The 19,461-nt window shown below is 33.7% G+C and overlaps 1 long non-coding RNA gene across 1 annotated transcript; it reads right to left on the bottom strand.

Annotated features, from left to right (window-relative positions):
- Window positions 1-9,234: 9,234 nt before the first annotated feature.
- On the bottom strand, window positions 9,235-18,028 carry LOC129899062 (uncharacterized). Its single transcript, XR_008769467.1, has 3 exons — window positions 17,807-18,028; window positions 17,653-17,721; window positions 9,235-9,280 (listed from the first exon to the last, which is right to left on the bottom strand). It is a non-coding gene; the product is annotated as an uncharacterized LOC129899062 (long non-coding RNA).
- Between the last annotated feature and the right edge of the window lie 1,433 nt (window positions 18,029-19,461).

The following is a 19,461-nucleotide window of genomic DNA, read 5'->3' as shown; positions in this document are numbered from 1 at the left end:
CCTGCTCTTGTTACTTGTCTGTTTGTTGTTGCAGCTCAGCCAGTAGATGAAGTGGAAGGCACAAATGCATTTTTAGGCCACTAATGGGTCCTGTGATGACTGGTACTGAGCATGAGATGCTTACCAAGTTCCTCAAGCTCAAACCGCCAGTATTTCATGGTACTGAAAATAAAGATGCCTATGAATTTATTCTTGATTGCTATGAGATAGTTCACAAGATGGGTATAGTGCATTAGTATGGAATGGAGTTTGTGACTATTCAGTTGCAGAGTGAGGCCAAGAAGTGGTGGAGGGATTATGTTGAGTGTCGCTCGTCTATGTTGCCCCTACTCAGTTGGATTCAGTTCCATGCTCTGTTTCTAGAAAAGTACGTGCCCCATACTCTGAGGGATGAAAGAAGGATTAGTTTATGGCCCTTGAGCAGGAAGGGTTATTAGTGGTTTCTTATGAAGCCAAGTTTCATGCATTGTCTAGGTACGCTACCCAGCTGGTCACTATAAAGGAGAAAGGGATCAGGTTATTTGTAAAGGGGTTGAACATTGAGTTGTAGATACTTTCTGTCCATATAACTTCGTCTGGCAGAAGTTTTAATGAAGTCACAGACTTTGTTAAGAAGGTCAAGGTGTGAGAAAAGATGGGCAAGCCAAAACATTGGCTAAGAAGTCCAAGAATGTAGGTAACTTCTAGGGATCCTATTCTAGAGGGTCAGGCAGTCCGGTGATTGCTGCTCGGCTAATTCAGTCAGCACTGTCCGCTTCTACTGACAGTTTTTCAGGTACTCCACAACAAAATCAGGCCCATGAGGGTCAGGGAGCATCATTCCTAGGTAGCTACCTATCCTTTGATTGCGATTATTTTAATTATGGAGAGATGGGCCATATACGGAGGGAGTGACCTCACTCTTGCAGAACAGTTTCAGCACCCTAGTAAGCCAGAGTAGTGGTCCCAATAAATGGATGGAATAATGGTAAAAGACGTCTACAAGGTGGACAAGGAGGAAATCTGAGAGGCCATGGGGGCCGAGGTAATGGTAGTGCCGATCGAGGAACAGCTCAGTCGGGCAGATAGGTAGACCATTAGGATTATTAGGCCTAGTGTTATGCATTTCCAGGCAAGATCGAGGCGGAGGCATCTGACGTAGTTATCACAGGTACTATTCTTATCTGTGACTGGATGGCTACTATTTTATTTGATATGGGTTCCACTTATTCCTATATGTCTATAAAATATGCCTTGGGTTTTGATGCACCATGTGATATATTGGATTCCCCTGTACATGTTTCTACCCCTGTTGGAGAGTCAGTCATAGTCACCTATGTGTATTGTGGTTGTTTTGTTGTGTTTATGGGATACCAGACTTGGGTTGATTTAGTGATCTTAGACATGACATATTTTGATGTGATCTTAGGCATGATTTGGTTGTCCTCCTGCTTTGTTGTACTTAATTGCAATGCAAAAACGGTGGCTCTAGAGATCCTAGAGAGGTAAAGGTTAGAGTGGAAAGCCTATGCTAGCTAAGGTTATATCCTTTTTCCAGTAGTGAGTGAATTTCTGGAAGTACTCCCATCAGAATTGCTTGGTATGCCTCTTGACCACGATATAGATTTCTACATTGACTTAGAGTCGGGTACTCATCCAATTTCCATTCCTCCCTAACGTATAGCTCCAACAAAGTTAAGAGATCTTAAGGCTCAGATTCAGGAACTTCTTGACAAGGGTTCATTTGTCTTAGTGCTTCCCCTTGAGGTGTTCCGGTGTTGTTTGTCAAGAAAAAAGATAGTAGTATGAGAATGTGAATTGACTACCAACAACTGAATAAAGTCACCATCAGAAATAAATACCTTTGCATCGTATGGATAACCTTTTTGACCAATTGCAAGGTGCTTCAGTCTTCTCAAAGATTGTTATCAGGTCTGGGTATCATCAATTAAAAATTAGGCCTAAGGATGTAGCCAAAACAACTTTTAGGATCGGGTAAAGGCACTATGAAATTTTAGTAATGTCCTTTGCATTGACCAATGCACCTGTAGCCTTTATGAGTTTGATGATGGGGTGTTCAAGCCGTTCCTGGATTTGTTCGTGAGAGTGTTTATAAATGATATATTGGTGTATTCAAAGAGCAAGCAGGAACATACAAATCATCTTTGAATTGTGTTAGGTGTTTTCGGAAGATAAAAGTTGTATGCAAAATTATCTAAGTGTGAATTCTGGCTGCCTTTAGTATCCTTTTTAGGACATGTTGTTTCAAAAGAAGGGGTAATGATGGACCCATAAAATATTGAGGCAGTTAAGAATTGGGCTAGATCTAGTTTTGTGCCCGAGATTAGAAGTTTTGTGGGGCTGGCCAGTTACTATAACCGGTTCATGAAAAACTTTACTTCTATTGCTACTCACTTAACCAGGCTGACTAAAAAAGAGGTGCCATTCGAGTGGACTGACAAGTGTGAAGAGAGCTTACAAAAGCTCAAGACTCTTATGACCACAACACCAATTCTCACCCTGTCGGTCGAAGTTAAAGACTTCATTTTTTATCATAATGCTTCACCTCCTAGTTTGGGTACTGTGTTGATGCAGGATAAGAATGTTGTAGAATATGCTTCTCGTCAATTAAAGGTGCATTCTACTCAACTCATGACTTAGAGGTGGCAGCAGTAGTATTTGCACTAAAAATCTAAAGACATTATTTGTATGGTGCCAAGTGTGAGTGTTTACTTATCATAGCAACTTATAACACGTGTTCTCCTAGAAGGACTTGAATTTGAGACATCAAAGGTGGATAGAGTTTCTTAAAGACTATGATGTCACTATTAGTACTATCTAGGTAAGCCTAATGTGTTAGTGGATGCATTGATCCTGAAACCGATGAGCATGGGCAGTTTAGCCTATTTTGGGACTCTTAAGCAGCCCCTCGCTAGAGAAATCCAGGCCTTGGAGGCCAGGTTTATGAGGCTAAGCATCTCATATAAAGGTGGGATAATGGCCGGAGTTGATCTAAGGCCCACTTTCATAGAAGAGATCAAGACCAAGCAATTTGGGGATGTGAACTTAAATGAAATTAGAGGAAAAGTATTGATGGAAAAGGCCCAAGACTCAACATTTGATGTAGGTGGGGTACTTCACTTCAAGGAAAAGATTTGTGTTCCCTAGGTAAATGGACTAATTTAGAATATTATGTCTGAATCTCATAGTTCATGATACTTTATTCACCCGGGAGTGACTAAGATATATCAAAACGTGAAACAGTTGTATTGGTAGCCTGGTATGAAGAAAGACATAGTTGACTATGTATCCAAGTGTCAGAACTGCTAACAGGAGAAATGTGAACACCAAAGACATACAGGTTTGCTTCAAAGAATGTCCATTCCTGAAACGAAGTGGGAGAGAATATCCATGGATTTCGTCGTGGGACTTCCCAAGACCTTGGGAAAGTGTGACTCCATTTGGGTGGTGGTTGACAGGTTAACAAATTCAGCATACTTTATTTCGATTGGAGTGGACTTTAATGCACAATAATTGGCCAGGATTTATGTGAATGAGATAATAAGGCTGTACGGGGTGCCTTTTTCTATAATTTTAGACCGTGGTACACAGTTCACTTCTAAATTTTGGGGTAAGTTGTATGAAAAGTTGGGTACTCAACTTACTTTCAACACAAATTTCCATCCACAGATAGACAGACAGTCAAAAAGGACTATCCAAGTGCTGGAAGATATGTTGAGGGCATGCGTGATAGACTTTGGGGGACATTGGGACAAGTTTTGCCCTTGTGTGAGTTCTCCTATAACAATAGCTACCACTCCATTATTGATATGGTACCATTTGAATCCCTGTATGGGAGGGGATGCAGGTCTCCTATAGGGTGGTTTGAAGCTGGAGAAGTAGAGCCATTAGGGGTTGACTTAGTGAGGGATGCTCAGGATATGGTAAAAAGCATCCAAGCTAAGCTTATAGCGGCTCAAAGTCATCAGAAGGAGTATGTTGACCTAAAATTAAGGAATATGGCATTTGAGGCTGGTGAACAAGTACTTCTAAAAGTGTCGCCCATTAAAGGGGAGATGAGATTTGGCAAGAAGGGAAAACTCAGCCCTCGCTATATTTAAAATTCTTGACTGTTTAAGGCCAGTGGCGTACAAATTGGATTTACCACCTAGCTTATCCGGGGTACACCCAGTGTTCTATATGTCTATTCTAAAAAAGTACCATGGGGATGGAGACTACATCATTAAATGAGACTCAGTGTTATTAGACAAGGAACTTCAATATAAGGAGGAGCCAATTGTAATTCTTGATCGTAATGTCTGAAAGTTGAGGACTAAGGATATCAATATGGTTAAAGTGAAATGAAAACATCATTTGGTAGAGAAAGCTACTTGGGAGACTGAGAAAGACAAGCGAGATAAGTATCTTCAACTGTTCGACGAAATAGGCAGTACTCTATCATTAGTTTAGCCCTGTTTTTCCTAGTTAGTCACTCAAGGACGAGTGTTGGATAAATTGTTATTTATTGTAATGACATATCCCCTTCATTAGGAATAGACCAATGGGAAAGAATTTTGGACCAAAAAACTTCAGTTAGTAACTTCGGAAAAACTTAGCCTAGGCCAGACTTGCATGAATTCCGAGTCAAGTAAAGTCTAGGGTAATCACATGAATGATGGAAGGTCAAACCTCTAATTTTATTATATAAACTGATATCTAGGATGATACGGAGCATGTACGACTTTGCATAATCACATTTGGGCGAGTAAAACACCCGAAATTGAAATTAGCATGAAAGGTATAATTTAATACGTCTTTTGAAGAGGTTGTGTTGTGAAATGGGGGCTTGGATCACAAACTCTGAGCTCTTTTTCTCTGCCTATCCTGCCAAAGCGAAATTACTGCCACCAGAGGGGGGCCTCCAGAGTGGGACAGTAGCGACTTAAGTCGTGTAAACCCCCACAAATGGTCTTTTTCTACAAAATCGGTTTCTAAATCTTCAATAGGCAACCTAGGGTGAATTCTACCAATTTTCCATGGATTTTCATGCTTCAGGTAAGAATTTTACTCCCTAAATTCATACTTTGATTCCTAAAACCTAGAAAGTATGGTTGGTAGTCATTGGGGGGGTTGAACTGAAAACTAATTGTTGAAAATAGCTCTAGGGTGAGGTTAGGATCATGGGTTTGTCCTAGGGTATGAATTATACTATATTTCATAATAGTTTGACTAATGTGTTGATCCTTTATATGCATTTACTGTTTTCTAGACCAAGAACAAGAAGAACGAAACTGAAAAGAGAAGGTTCTTGCATTGAAAGGTTGTTGAAGCTTGAAATTGAGTAGGTGATGGTCTAGTTTGCCATATGTGCTTTATGTACTTGTTAAATTGCTTTATGATATGCATGCGTGTATATGAATAGTGGAACATGCTAGAATATAGGTAAAATGATCACTTATTGGCCTGTTTTATGATGAACCTGTTCTTGGTGATATAAATAATGTAAATATTGAATGTAATTGTAATTGTGGTATGTTTGGATTTGGTGTCACGTTCTGACACATAATTTGATCGGGTATCACGTTCTGACACATAATTGATTGGGTGTCATATTTCGATACAAAATGGATATTTGTAGGTCCCCTGAGAGGACCCTTGAGTGAATTTATAGCATGTGGAAGGTATTGAGTTGTGATGTTGCTGAATATGAGTGAACTTGAGATTAGTTGACTTATTCTGTATATGTATATGTCTATTATATTAAATTTACTTATCTATGATCCGCTTATTGTCTAACTGCGTTGTCCTACTTGAACACTGTTATTTTTGTGTACTGATACTACTCTTGCTCTGCCATTTTATTGAGTATAGGCATATTCAACTGATTGCGGAGAGACTTTAGTTAGAAGAGTAAAAGCTTCTTCAAAGTCCAAGGGTGAGCTATTTTTTCATACTGTCGTGGACTTCCTCATTAGTCTCAGTCCTTTTTTTGGGACTCAGATGTTCAGACTTTGTTTAGTATTTTGACTTCTTTTGAAAGTGTTTCCCTTTTCTTACATTGACATTTGTTAGAGTTTTGATACAGACGACTTTCAATTCCTAGGATGTATTTACTTCCGTATATTTTGGGTTAATAACTAGATGTTTTCTAAGTTTATGGGAACTCAACATTTATTCTTAATTTAAACCTGCTTCTGAATCTTTAAGATTGTGTATACTTTGCAATTGTGTTTGTTGGGCTATTTAGGATGGTCCTCCTATGGAGAGTTAAAGTGAGTGTCAGTCACTGCGGGTCAAGATCATGATAGGTAGAAACAAAGGACTTCAAAGAGTGTATGAATAATTGTCACCTTGCTAAATTACCTACAATTTGGAGATAATTCAATTGGACAAATAGACATATTTATAGAAGGATTGATAGGGCCCTAGTGAATGCATATTGGGTAGTTAATATGCCACTAGTGCAAGTGATGATGATATATCCTCTTTTTTCAAATCCCCCCCATTGAGCATATCAGTGGAGAAACAAAGAGATACAAGCAAGAAACCATTTAAGTTCTATAACTGCATATCTCAACACCCTGAGTTTAAGAATAAAAGCCAAAACAGTTGGAGGATACAAGGAAAAGGAATAAAAGGGGTATGGCAAAATCTAAAAGAAACAAGGAAATAAATGCAGAAATTGAATCAGAAGGAGTATGTAGGGGTCATAGAAAAGGTCCAACAACTTAGAAGAGACCTTGCACTCAAGCAAAGCCAATGAGAAACTGTCCTATACCACAAAATATAATTGATGAGGAGAAGGAGATAAGGGCTCAGTTGAATAGGTGGAGCTTGATAGAAGAGGCAATTTATAAACAAAAGTCTAGAATACAATGACTCAAGTTAGGTGACTCTAATACAACATACGTCTTTGCAAGTATGAAGGGAAGAAAATCTCAAAATCAAATTACCATGCTCACCAAAGAAGATGGAAGTGTTATAAGGGATCCAGATGCAATAGCTAGGGAATTTGTGGGATTCTATCAAAATCTCCTAGGACAATCAACTTCCCCTATGCCAACCACTCAACCAGAAGTATTCAAGAAAGGACCAGTTATCACAAGGGCACAACAATTGTCATTAGTACAATCTTTCACAAAAGAGGATGTGTTAATGGCACTTAAGGAGATTGACGACAACAAAGCACCAGGGGGAGATGGATTCAATGTATATTTTTTCAAGCAGGCTTTGCCAATCATAGGTGATGAGGTAACTGATGTTGTACTACAGTTTTTCCAATCAAATGATATGTATCTTTCTATCAATAAAGTATCTGTTATACTTATTCCAAAGGTTCAACATCCCAATTCAATAAGAAAATATAAAACTATATCCTATTGCACTATTATATACAAGATAATCTCTAAAATGCTAACACACGGGCTTCAAAGTGTTATGGATTTCACAGTGGATCTTAGTCAAGCTGCTTTTGTTCTTGGGAGAGTACTAACTGATAATGTGTTTCTCTGTCATGAATTAGTCAGAGGATTTGGAAGGAAATGGATGTCACCTAGATGCATGTTTAAAATTGATATACAATAGGCTTATGACTCTATGGAGTGGCATTTTCTTGAGGAGGTACTAATTGAAATACAGATACCTGCAAGGTTTGTAATATGGATTATGAAGTGTGTTAAGACAGTATCATATTTTATCTTGATAAATGGAATTCCTAGCCAACCATTTCAGGCAAAAAGAGGGGTGAAACAAGGATATTCTTTATCTCCCTATCTCTTTGTTCTAGTTATGGATTATCTTATCAGGCTGTTAAAAACTCTGGGAGGTAAAAGTGAGTTTAAGTTCCATCCAAGATGCAAAAAAATAGATGAAATACAGATAGCTGCAATTAAGTTTTGCAAATGACTTGCTCTTATTCTGTAGAGGTGACATGCCATCAACTACTTTACTATATGAGTGCATTCAGAAATTCTCCCAAGTGTCAGGTCTTATAGCAAATCAATCCAAAAGTTGCCTTTATTTTGGAGGAGTACCAAAAGTAATTCAACAATTGATACGGCAGCACACAGATTTCACAAAAGGATGTTTACCATTCAGATATCTTGGAGTTCCACTTAGCTCTAAAAAATTATCCATAAGTTAGTGTCAACCATTGCTAGATAAGATGTTGGGCAGGATTAATTCTTAGACTGTAAGATTTCTTTCATATGCAGGCAGGCTCCAATTGGTGCAAAGTGTCTTTAGTTCTATACAAGCTTTTATAACTCAGATTTTTATCCTTCCAAAAAAAGTGTTGCAAAAAGTAGAAATAATATGCAAGAGGTTCTTGTGGACCGGTAATCCCCAGAGTAAAGGAAAAACACTCATAGCTTGGGAGACATTATGCAGACCAAAGGTGGCAGGAGGTCTAATATAATAGATGTATATGTATGGAATAAAGCAGTTATACTTAAGCACCTATGGAACCTGGCTCAGAAAAAAGACAAGCTATGGATTGTTTGAGTTCATACTTACTATTTGAAAGGCAAATCTCCGTAGGAAGTGTTAGCTAATCAAGCTTCCTGGATTGTGAGAAAAGTTATACAAGCAGGGCATTGGATATCTGAAGCTAGGATACAATAGACAGAGATAATGAAAGAAGAAACTTTCAAAATAAAATATATCTACAAGAAGCTGAGAGGAGAGTACATCAAAGTGCCATAGAGACGTTTGATATGTAACAACAAGGGCAATCCAAAATGAAAGTTTATAATATACTTAGCTATACAAAGGAGATTATCTACCAAAGATAGATAAAGAAGTGGGGGACACTCACAAATTCAGTGTGCTCGTTGTGTAACTCTGAACCTGAAACACATCGACATCTATTTTTTAAGTGTGATATATCTAGTGCGATCTGACAAAAATTGCTGAATTGGTTATCCATACCAAGAGCCAATATAGGGTGGGAGGAGGAGATAAATTGGGCCTCAGTATATGCTAGCAGGAAGACACCACAAGATGAAATATATTGAATGAAAGTAACAGCAGCAGTGTATTATGTATGGCAAGAAAGAAATTGCAGAATTTTTCAAAACAAGAGGAGTATAGAGACAATCACAAGGCAGATCATTCAAGAGATACATAGCAGAAGTAGTATGCTTCCTAGACTGGCAAAGTATATGCATGAGTTAAATTTCTATCCATAATATAGTTTGAAAGCATAGTAGTAGACATAGCATAGTTATTGAGCTCTGAGACTGAGAATGTGTCCATGCCCCGAGTTTCAAATATGTACATAATGATATATCTGGTAATAAAGCTACAGTAACCAAAAACAAATGTTAGTTAGTTAAATACACCACTAATTAAATATTTTAAGGGGTGTCATATCAAGAAGGGCCAAGTAAAATGAAATGCATGAAGTAAGAGAGCGGAGAAAGACAAAATATTTTTATAATTTAATTATATTTTTATATATTATTTAAACACAAAAAATATGATTTGGTGTAAATTATTCAGCATATGCTGATAAATATAAAAAAGGTATGAAATATTTAATTGACTAATATCACATGTTTTATTTTTACATGTCTTTTGAGTTTAACCTAAATACCCGTTTTCTAATTTTTAACTCAACAGCAATATGGATAAAAAGAATTCATCTTCAATATGAATAATAAAAATATAATCCTTTAATTATATTTTTATATATTATTTAAATAAAAAAATATTATTTAATGTAAATTATTCAGTGTATGTTGATAAATATAAAAAGGGTGTGAAATATTTAATTAACTAATATCACATATTTTATTTTTTTACATGTCTTTTCAGTTAAACCTAAATACCCGCTTTCTAATTTTTAACTCAACAACAATATGGTTAAAAACAACCTATATTCAATACGGGTAATAAAGAGACTTGATTCATTGCTAATAATACTATCGAAAAATTCTAAAACTCAACGGAGTCCATTGAATTGTCAATGATTTATCAAAAATAAAATCGACGTATTTTTGCGGATTATTTTTCATGCAAAATGTGCAAAAACTATAAAAAGAAGATTCTTATTATCTAAGAAAAAATCGATGAACGTTCATTGATTTATTATTTTTACAAAAAATAATGAAAGTTCATCAACTTTTAAAGTGTAAATATGTAATTGAAGAGTATAAGCATAAAAATTAGTATTATGTATCTAATTGGTTGCGTAAAAAATGAAATTAAAAAGTTGAAAATGAAACAAGATGAAGATGGAGTGCCAAAATGAAAAATGGGGCAAGTTGAGGAATTGTCTATGTATTTGACCTTTTATTTTCTTTTTCATTTTAGCATGGCAAAGAAATTATGATTATTTTTTAAAAAAACATGTGTGTTTGGAAAAGGTAAACTCAATGATAATAGATGTTTAATTGGGATCAGGCTCCCTTCCACTTCTTTTTTCTCCATTTTTTCCAAGTTCTTGCTTAGATTAAGGACATGTGACATAGGTTAAAATCAATGGGTATGATTTAATTGATTACACCAAAATACTAAACATGTAGTCTTGCTGTACACGAAAAATGTTATCGTAAATTTTTTAAAAAGGAATGGAAAAACTTGTAACTAAAAATTTAAAAAGTAATTAATGATCTAAACCTTGGTTAGTGTTTTGATTTAGTCAATTGGATCTTACCCATTAATTATAACTTATGTCATGTGTCTCCAATCCAAGCAACTTGGGAAAAATGGAGAGAAGGGAAATGAAGAGGAGCCCCATCCGTATAATTAGTGCATAATAAATAAATAATTCATGCATAATAAATACACATTGATTATGAACAAATTATGCATAATTATCCATCAATTATACACCGCATATAAATTGAATTTTACTTCTATATATTATACACTGTAAATTCGATTTATAATTAGTACATATATTTTCGAATCTTAAGTTGTTTGGGATTCAGACCAAATTTAGAAGTTGAAAAATTATAAAGGTATTTTTTATTAATAAACATTTACGGCCAGTCACAAAAATAATAAAAAATTTAAGCCACTGACTACCCCATTTTAGGGCAATTTTTTTTATAAACTTATTTTTAGGGTTATCAAAAATTATAACGATCTAGCCCGTCGTTATTAAATATATCTGCGATAAGGATATACGAATTTCTTTCGTCATAAGATTAGGATCAATTCATTGGTATGCGAGTGCATTAGTTATGAATTAAGGTTGTACTATGCTCCTATTTCAAAGTTGAGTTGAAAGTGTCTTTCTGATTTAGTTTTGGACTTGAGTTCAAACTAGGGCCAACTTCAAACGACCATTTCTCTCAGCCTATAATGAATTAGGTGTACCATAACCTATCGAATTAAAGGTCTATGAGTCTTCTTTCCAATACCATCAAATTTGTCTCATTCGGAGTTCGGAATAAAAATTTATGCCCATTTTATCGAGAACTATCCATGCTGGGCTGCCAAAGCGGGATTTGACGGGACAAAAGTTAATAAGGGCATATTTTTATTATCTCATTTTCTCCTAAGTGCCCAAATAGATGAAGGTTACCCTAAAAACCCTCCAAGAGGTTGTTCTAGGCTTGGAGAGAAGGGAAAAAGAGATTTCTAGCGCGAGGAAGGCTACAACCATGGATTTCAGGCCCGTCTCCATAGTTTCTCCCTACGGAAGTCAGGGATCGTACTATAATCCTTCTACAACTTCTTGGCACCCAGGTTTGCTAGATTTTCTCAATTGTGTATTTATAAATCTGTTTCCATTGCTTAATATAATGTAGATTGACGGGAGATTTCATGCCTAGGCCTTCGGGAACAGAGTCTAGTTGGTTAAATGATTGTTAATTGATGTTTAGAGTGGAATGTATGCAGTGGATCATGATTATTATGTGACTAGTGATAAGGGTCCAATCTTTGAGTGTTAACCTTGGTGAAAACTGGTTAGAAGGCCATTGAACCTTGTGAAATTAAATGTAGACTATTGCTGGGTTGTTTGGAGATCTTGAGACCTATACGTTATGAGTTATTGATGTAGATAAAGAGATGTGATTATACCGATAATTGTGTGTGTTTATGCTGATTATTCCTTGTGAATTACTTGAGTAATGCGAATCATGAAATAAAAGGGTAAATGTGAATGATTTTGTGTTGATAGATCTCACGCCATGAACCTATTTGATTACCTATGGCTGTAGGTTATGGTTTAGTCTATATCATAGAGAGACCCTTAATAGTGACTGAGTAATGCTGTGATTTTTATCATGCATTTAATTGTTGTGGTTGGATGATTGATATATTGTTGTGATGGGTCTACAATTCCAAGACTGTGAAATCCATAATCTTGAACTTGCTCAACCCAAAAGTGATGCCTTAAATAAAGAATGCTTGACGAAATATTATTAATGAAGGGATAGATAGAATGAAACTAATGAAATGACTATTTATGAATAATTACATGCAATGAACCAGATTACTTGATTGTGCAAGTATGGGAACTATTAGTTGTGGATTGTGTTTGTGCATTGTGATTGTAATATTGAATCGGGTGTCGCATTCCGATACATATATTGGATTGGGTGTCACGCTCCGATACATATATTGTATTGGGTGTCACACCGACACACTAGAAGTTTGAGTATGGGTTCCATGAGAGAACCATTATGTGGCTATCATTTGTGAATTGATCTTGACTATATGTGTGATGATAGAGAAACTGACTCGATTATAATTGAGCATATCCATCTTGTGTAATCATTGATATGAAAGGATCGAAAAAGTGTTACCATGTTGACTGTTGTATCTGAGATTTACATTGTGAAACTGTATATTGCTCTGAAATGATAAATTGATAATATGTTCATTTATATGCCCTTTCGAATTATGTTATGGTTGCTAGACCTATTTGCATCGTAGGCATGAGGTCGTGGGTAAATAAGTAGAGAGAAATCGATGCACTGTTAAGTGAAATTAGTGACTTAAAGTCAGATATTTTTTTATGTTCCGTGGGCACATATGTTAAAGGGGGATTTAAAAAGAATTCAGAGCTTCTGCCTTCAGACAGACCACTTTGGCGGAAGGAATTCTGTTGTGGCGTAGGCCGCCAGAGTGGGATAGGTCCAGCCACAACGGATTAGTGCAGTTAGAATATTAGCCTTAGCCCACCTAAATGTTTCCCTCTTTCGAGTGAGATGCTAATTATTCTGGGGCTAGGTGTTGGTGTAAAAACTTCAAAAACTCATCTATGTGATAAAAGGGTTAGGCCTTGATCTATATTAGAATTGGCAGTGGACCAACTAGAAGGGATTAGAGTTAAGCTTGAACCACTTTAATGAGGTTAATGGAAATGACAAAAGTTTGTGTATAAAGGTTGCCGAGTGTATTTTCTTAGGAGCATGCTTCTTCTTGTTGATTTTTTTATATTATGCGGTGGGTATTGAGTTGATCGATGATTCCTATCAGTACATGTTGTTTGTGCTGATACTACTCTTGCTATGCCACTTGGCATAGTCTGGTTGCAGGGTCAGTGATGTTTCATAGGTGAAGACGAAGATGAGTCTCTAACAGCTTCTACTCTTCATTCCTTATGGTGGGAGTTGTGTCTTATTTTTATTTATACTCTGTATCATTAGAAGCTCTTGTACCTGTTTAGACTAGTATTCTTGGGGGTGTTAGAATTTTTCTTGTAATAAACCTTAGAGTTTAATACTTAATTATGGTATATTCTTGACTTTTCAGGCTATTATTTTGGTAATTGTTAAACTTCCGCATGATATTTTGTAAAGGTTCTCCTATCTAGGTGTTTGAGTAGGTGACCGCACGGCCCGGTGGGTTGGTTCGTGACACATTCTGAGTTCATGCTTTTTTCCCCTAAAAAGAAAACGCTTTTAGTGCCCTTTTGGTTTGGCTTATTTTACGTGGTTTTAAATCAAAATAGCTTTTAAGCAAATTTGAAATGTTTAGGTAAAGTTCAAAAGTGCTTATAAACATTTATTTTAAAGTCAAAATAACAAAAATAAGTCAAAAACCATAAGTTATTATAAATCATAAGCCAAAAGTCAATTCAAATAGGCTCTTGACAAAGATTTTGTTGTGAAATAATCATTAATTAACATTTATTGTGCATACATGTTTGTATACATTTTAATGTCACGACATATTATAATGTCCAAAATTATTGAAGAAACATGTAAAAGAAAAAATTAAAATTACAAAATTATATATAGCGCACTAATAGTACGCAATATGTAGTTTTTTATATTTAACTTTTAAATTCGATTGAAGTATCTATATATATAATAAAGCTAGATATAGATAACGTGATGTGACACCTCTCTATGATCTCTATTTCTATTTATCTTTGTTCTCCTTTTGTTTGAGCATTTGTTAGTTTTTCTCCTCATTTTAATGTAGTTATTATTTATATAATTGTTGAATAATTAATATTTTATTGTAAATATATTATATTAATGTTGATGTCCATAACTTCAAGGTATAATTCTATTATTATGTGTAATAATACCCACACCTCCATCACCTCCTCATTTATTTTCTATATACACCCTTTGATCTCCCCCAAATTCTCAAAGATTAATGCCATGTTTATTGTTATCTCTTTGTATGCCTCTATGTAACATTATAAATAGAGGTCTTGAAGAATTTGTTATACACTTAAAGATTTGGAAAACACTTGAATATACTTGGAAGAATAAGAAAAATCTCCTCTCTTGTCTCTCTTCATTTTTTGTATACTTGTATTACCATTTGATATATTTTTCATAGCTATTGATATTGTTAATATTTTTTACTTTTGGTTTAAAGTTTCAATATGTATTTGTACTTTTGTAATAACTTTGAGTTGTGATTGTTTTCTATGTTGAATTGAGACTCTGATGTATGCATATTTTCATCATACATTTATCGTTTTTGTATAGAATTTTTTTTTATATGCTCTTCCTTTGTCTTTATTTTTTTCTTAAATAATTTCTTTGTAATTTTTCATGGTTATAATTATTTTCTATCAACTCTTCTAAATTTATAAATTTTTCATCAAATAAGTGAGGTAAATTTATAATATATTAATCTCAGAACGTTTTTTTCCTCAAAATTCTTAGTTTATTTCCATCTTTTCATTCATACTACTTAACAATTTATTTTTTTAATTAAAAAAAAAACTTACGTCTTTTCATTTGATTTTCAAAAAGAGGAAGGAAGAAACTTGACAATACAAAAAAGATCAAAAAGCAGATGTGTTTAGGGAGAAAAATCAAGACAGAAATAATGACAATTCCATCACCATCCAGATCACCATCTTCTTAAAACTTGACTTGTATTAGAAAAGTTATTCCAACGCATTCCTATTCAATAAGCTAAATATATGCATTAACAATTTCTCTAGATATTTTTAAGTTGATGCATAATCTTATATAGATATGCATAGATAAGATGATATGATAGCTCTCTATAAATTAAAATATCATTACACCCTCCGTCCACTTAACACTATGATTATGAAACAAAATGGTACTTAATATTTATAATAGAAGGTTTGATTCAATTTATTTTATTAATATGTCATAAAATTGTTCACCTAATTTGGGTTAATAGCTTATATACCGAGTTAATGAAGCATGTACATCTTGTCCACTGCCTTTTCTAAAATTTCTCAAATAGATTGAACATATTATTTTCGTTATAGTATTACTTTGTGCATTTATGAATCTTTAAAACTTAAAAAAACTTCATAACTTGATCAAAAATATTGAACACCACTATATTTACACCTACTCACTAAATGAATATCCACATTTAATGAAACATCTTCATTTAATCTATTTATGTCATGAATTCATCATATTAGACTGGTGAGTATGAGTAGAAAACTAAGTTTGTTGTGTTTATATTTTTTTTGGGTGATACAATGAGGTGTGTTTTTTGAAAACTTTTTTTATATCATGTTTTCATTCAATTATTTCATGAGTAGCAAATACTAAATAAACAGACAACTTCGATGGACAAATATATAGTCAAAGATTTTCCAACAAGTTTTATACATATTATTTCATATTTTCTTAATATATATATAAACTATTGGTTTAATATTTGTAAACTTAAATTTAAAAAAAAAACGTTTCGTGGATGCTATAATTTCTTCTATTTAGATAACACGTTTGAAAGAAATATTTAAAATAAATTAATTCTAATAAAAATAACCTTTTTGATAATTTTAATATTCGAGTATTAGAAGAAAAAAATAGATCGTGAATTTGATGGGCATTTATCCAAATATAATTAGAAATCAAATACTTTTCACTTTATCAAAAAATTTTAAAATTGGAGTTGTGTTTTATTATACTTTTTCACAAATGATAGAAAATAGAATTTTATTTGAAATTCTAAATTTGGAGTAGTTTAGAAGTTTTTTAAATTAATATTTCAACTTTAAGTTTAATTTGAAATTTTTCATGATCAAAATTAATTTTCAAATAAAATAAAAATTATTCCAAAAAGAAAATTAATTTATAATTTTTTTATTATCAAATGGGTGACGTAGTTCTTTTACTTTGCGCAAAGCGCGTATAAATTCACTAATTTATCTCTAAAAAAAACCTTCTTATTCAATGTCTCACATATCTATATTCAAAATGTATGTTTGTTTGTTTGTCTCTTTTTTCGAGATAGTGTGTGATTAATCTTTTTAATTTTTTCTAAAGAAAAATCAAAATCACCACTGCCAAAGTGCGATTTTTTAAAATTGTTATTTGTTTTATTAATTGTTACTACTTTATTCACTTGTCTTAATTTAGTAATTGTTGTTAACTTCTACGCTCTATCCCAATTTATATGACTCACTTTTTTTTTTAGTCAGTTTCAAAAAGAATGACACATTTCTATATTTAGTAATAATTCAACTTTGAAATGTTTATTTTACCCTTAATGAAATGATTTACAACCATACAAACATATATCACTTATTTTAGACCACAAATTTTAAATTTTTTTAAAACTTCATATCAAATTAAACTAACTCATATAAAATAAGACTAAAGGAGTAATGAATTGCAGCGTATTCGTTTCTTCATGTGTCATCAACTAAATCGACCATAAGGACCATTTTTGCACTATACTGACATACATGGTAAACAAAAAAATATCATTACGTTTTGTAATATTGATTCCTACTTTGTATATATAGAAATAAAATTTAATTTTTCATGATATATTTTAGGCCATAAATTTTAGGGATAATTTCAGAGACCTCCATCTAAGTTTTGATAGTGCAAAATTTTAATAATAACAATTGTATATTTTGCAGGAAAATCAATTACCAAAAAGGAAAAAATCAATCAAATACTCAATCAAAGATTGATCAAAGATGGCATTATATGTGGAATCATATTCACTAAATAGCAGCATTAGCGGTAATTGAAAATCATATTGCCCCTAATTTGAGAAGATGATTGAGGATCAGATTTGGAGTAGAAATCACAACAAGAAAATTGCCTCTAAATTGTGAAGATGATTGAAGATCAAATTTGGAGCAACAACTAAAAAGGAACGATAATAGTAAAGCAATGAGATTGCCTCAAAATAGTGAAGCTGATTGAAGATCAATTTCAAAGACTCATCAGATCCAACAATATCAAAGGAGATATACGAAATCAAGAAAAGAGATTCTTGTCAAGTTTAAGTCCTCACCTTATTCTTGAAAAAAAGATCCATCTTTGCCTTTTTTCAAGGATCAATTCTCTTGGGTTGCCTTTTCTTCTAAAAGGAAATTTTAGACTTCGTTAGTTTAAAAACAAGTGATGCAAAAGAAAATCATTTGTACAAAAAGTTTGAATCATCTCACCTTCTTTGCTCTACTTTTTGTCAAACATTGTATTACTGAGTAGAAATTCTACTGTGTAATAAAAAACAGGAGAGAAAACATTGTTGGTGAAGCTTTGTATCGAAATGAAAAAGAGAAACATCTAAGTGTAGACATAGGAGCAACTAGATCTCTTCTCTATGGCGGGAGGTTTCTTTCGTATCAAGAGTGTGTTAGGGAGGCCAATCAACATTATACTCACACCAAAACTTCAAAGGGCTAGAAGAGAACATCCTTGCAACCCAAGGGGACTAGAGTAAGATCCATTTTGGATCCCAACCAATATAAAACATTTTGGGTAAGATTTTATCTTCTGTACTTTCATTATTATCTTCATAAATCTGTCAACAACAGTCGACCACTAAGTTTTACTAGTTGACTACTGTTCAGAAAACAAAAAAGAACAATTCACCCCCCTCTCTTGCACTTTCAATTGATATCAGAGTTTCGTCTCATAAATAATTATTTAATAATAGGTAAGAAAATATCATGGCTCGACAAGGCATGGGTACTAGACCACCATACTTCAATGGCAAATATTTTTCTCATTGGAAGATAAGAATGAAAACCTTCATCAAATCATATGATGTAAAAGTTTGGAGAGCATCAAGCTCATGGATATTCGTATTCCTATCTCAAAGAAATTTGATGACAATCAAGCTTCCACAATTTCAAGCCTGGAGAACTATACAGATGAACAAATGGAGATAATCCAAATAAACTCCAAAGAAAAAAATATTCTCTATAATGCTATCAGTGGCAAAGAATATGAAAAGATATCGTGTTGTGAAACTGCTAAGAAAATGTGGGACAAACTAGAGGTCACATATGAAGGAACTGACAAAGTGAAGGAAATCATTATGAGTTTGTTGGTATATGAATAAAAGCTATTTCAAATGAAGGAAGTAGAATCCATTGAAAGCATGTTTTCACGTCTCAGGAAAATTATTGGGGAACTAAAAGCTTCTGAAAAAATCTATCCTCAGATTGAGCACATAAGAAGAGTTCTTAGAAGCTTACCACATCAATGGCATGCTAAGGATATGTGAAAGCATGAAATTAAACACTCTAACCTATGATGAGGTAAGAAGAGCTCTTATAGCTTTTGAAAAGATCCATTTAAACAAACGAGGTCAAGAAGATAATAATAAGAAAACAATAGCTTTCAAAGTTGTTGAAGAAGACAAAGAAAAAGAGGAAATTGGAGAAGATGAAGTTGCTCTCATCACTCGATCATTCATGAAATCCTTCAGAAGATCCAAAAAAGGTAGAAGAGGGAGAGATTTCTCAAAAGGTAAGTATATCACTGATCAAAGAAATGGTAGAAAATTTTATGAATGTGAAAAATATGGACACATAGCCAGTGAATGTCCAAAAGCAAAAAAAAAATTACTCCAGAGGAATTTAGAAAAATAGAGCTCCGAGCAGTTAGAGTGATGAAGACAATTGAGAGAATGAAAATGAAGAAATTGAAAATATGTGTTTCCTGGCAATCGAAGATTCAAATACTGAGATATCTTTTAATTGGAATGAATTTTAAAAAATAAATTAGATCGCACTACTTCTAACCTAAATCGTATGTTCGCTGATTTTAGAAATATTCAAACTGAAAAGAAAAATTTGAAAATCAAACTGGA

This window comes from Solanum dulcamara, chromosome 8 (genome assembly GCF_947179165.1).
Source record: "Solanum dulcamara chromosome 8, daSolDulc1.2, whole genome shotgun sequence".
Lineage (NCBI taxonomy): Eukaryota > Viridiplantae > Streptophyta > Magnoliopsida > Solanales > Solanaceae > Solanum > Solanum dulcamara.
Note: the sequence above shows the minus strand (reverse complement) of the source record. Positions and strands in the feature narration are given on the sequence as shown.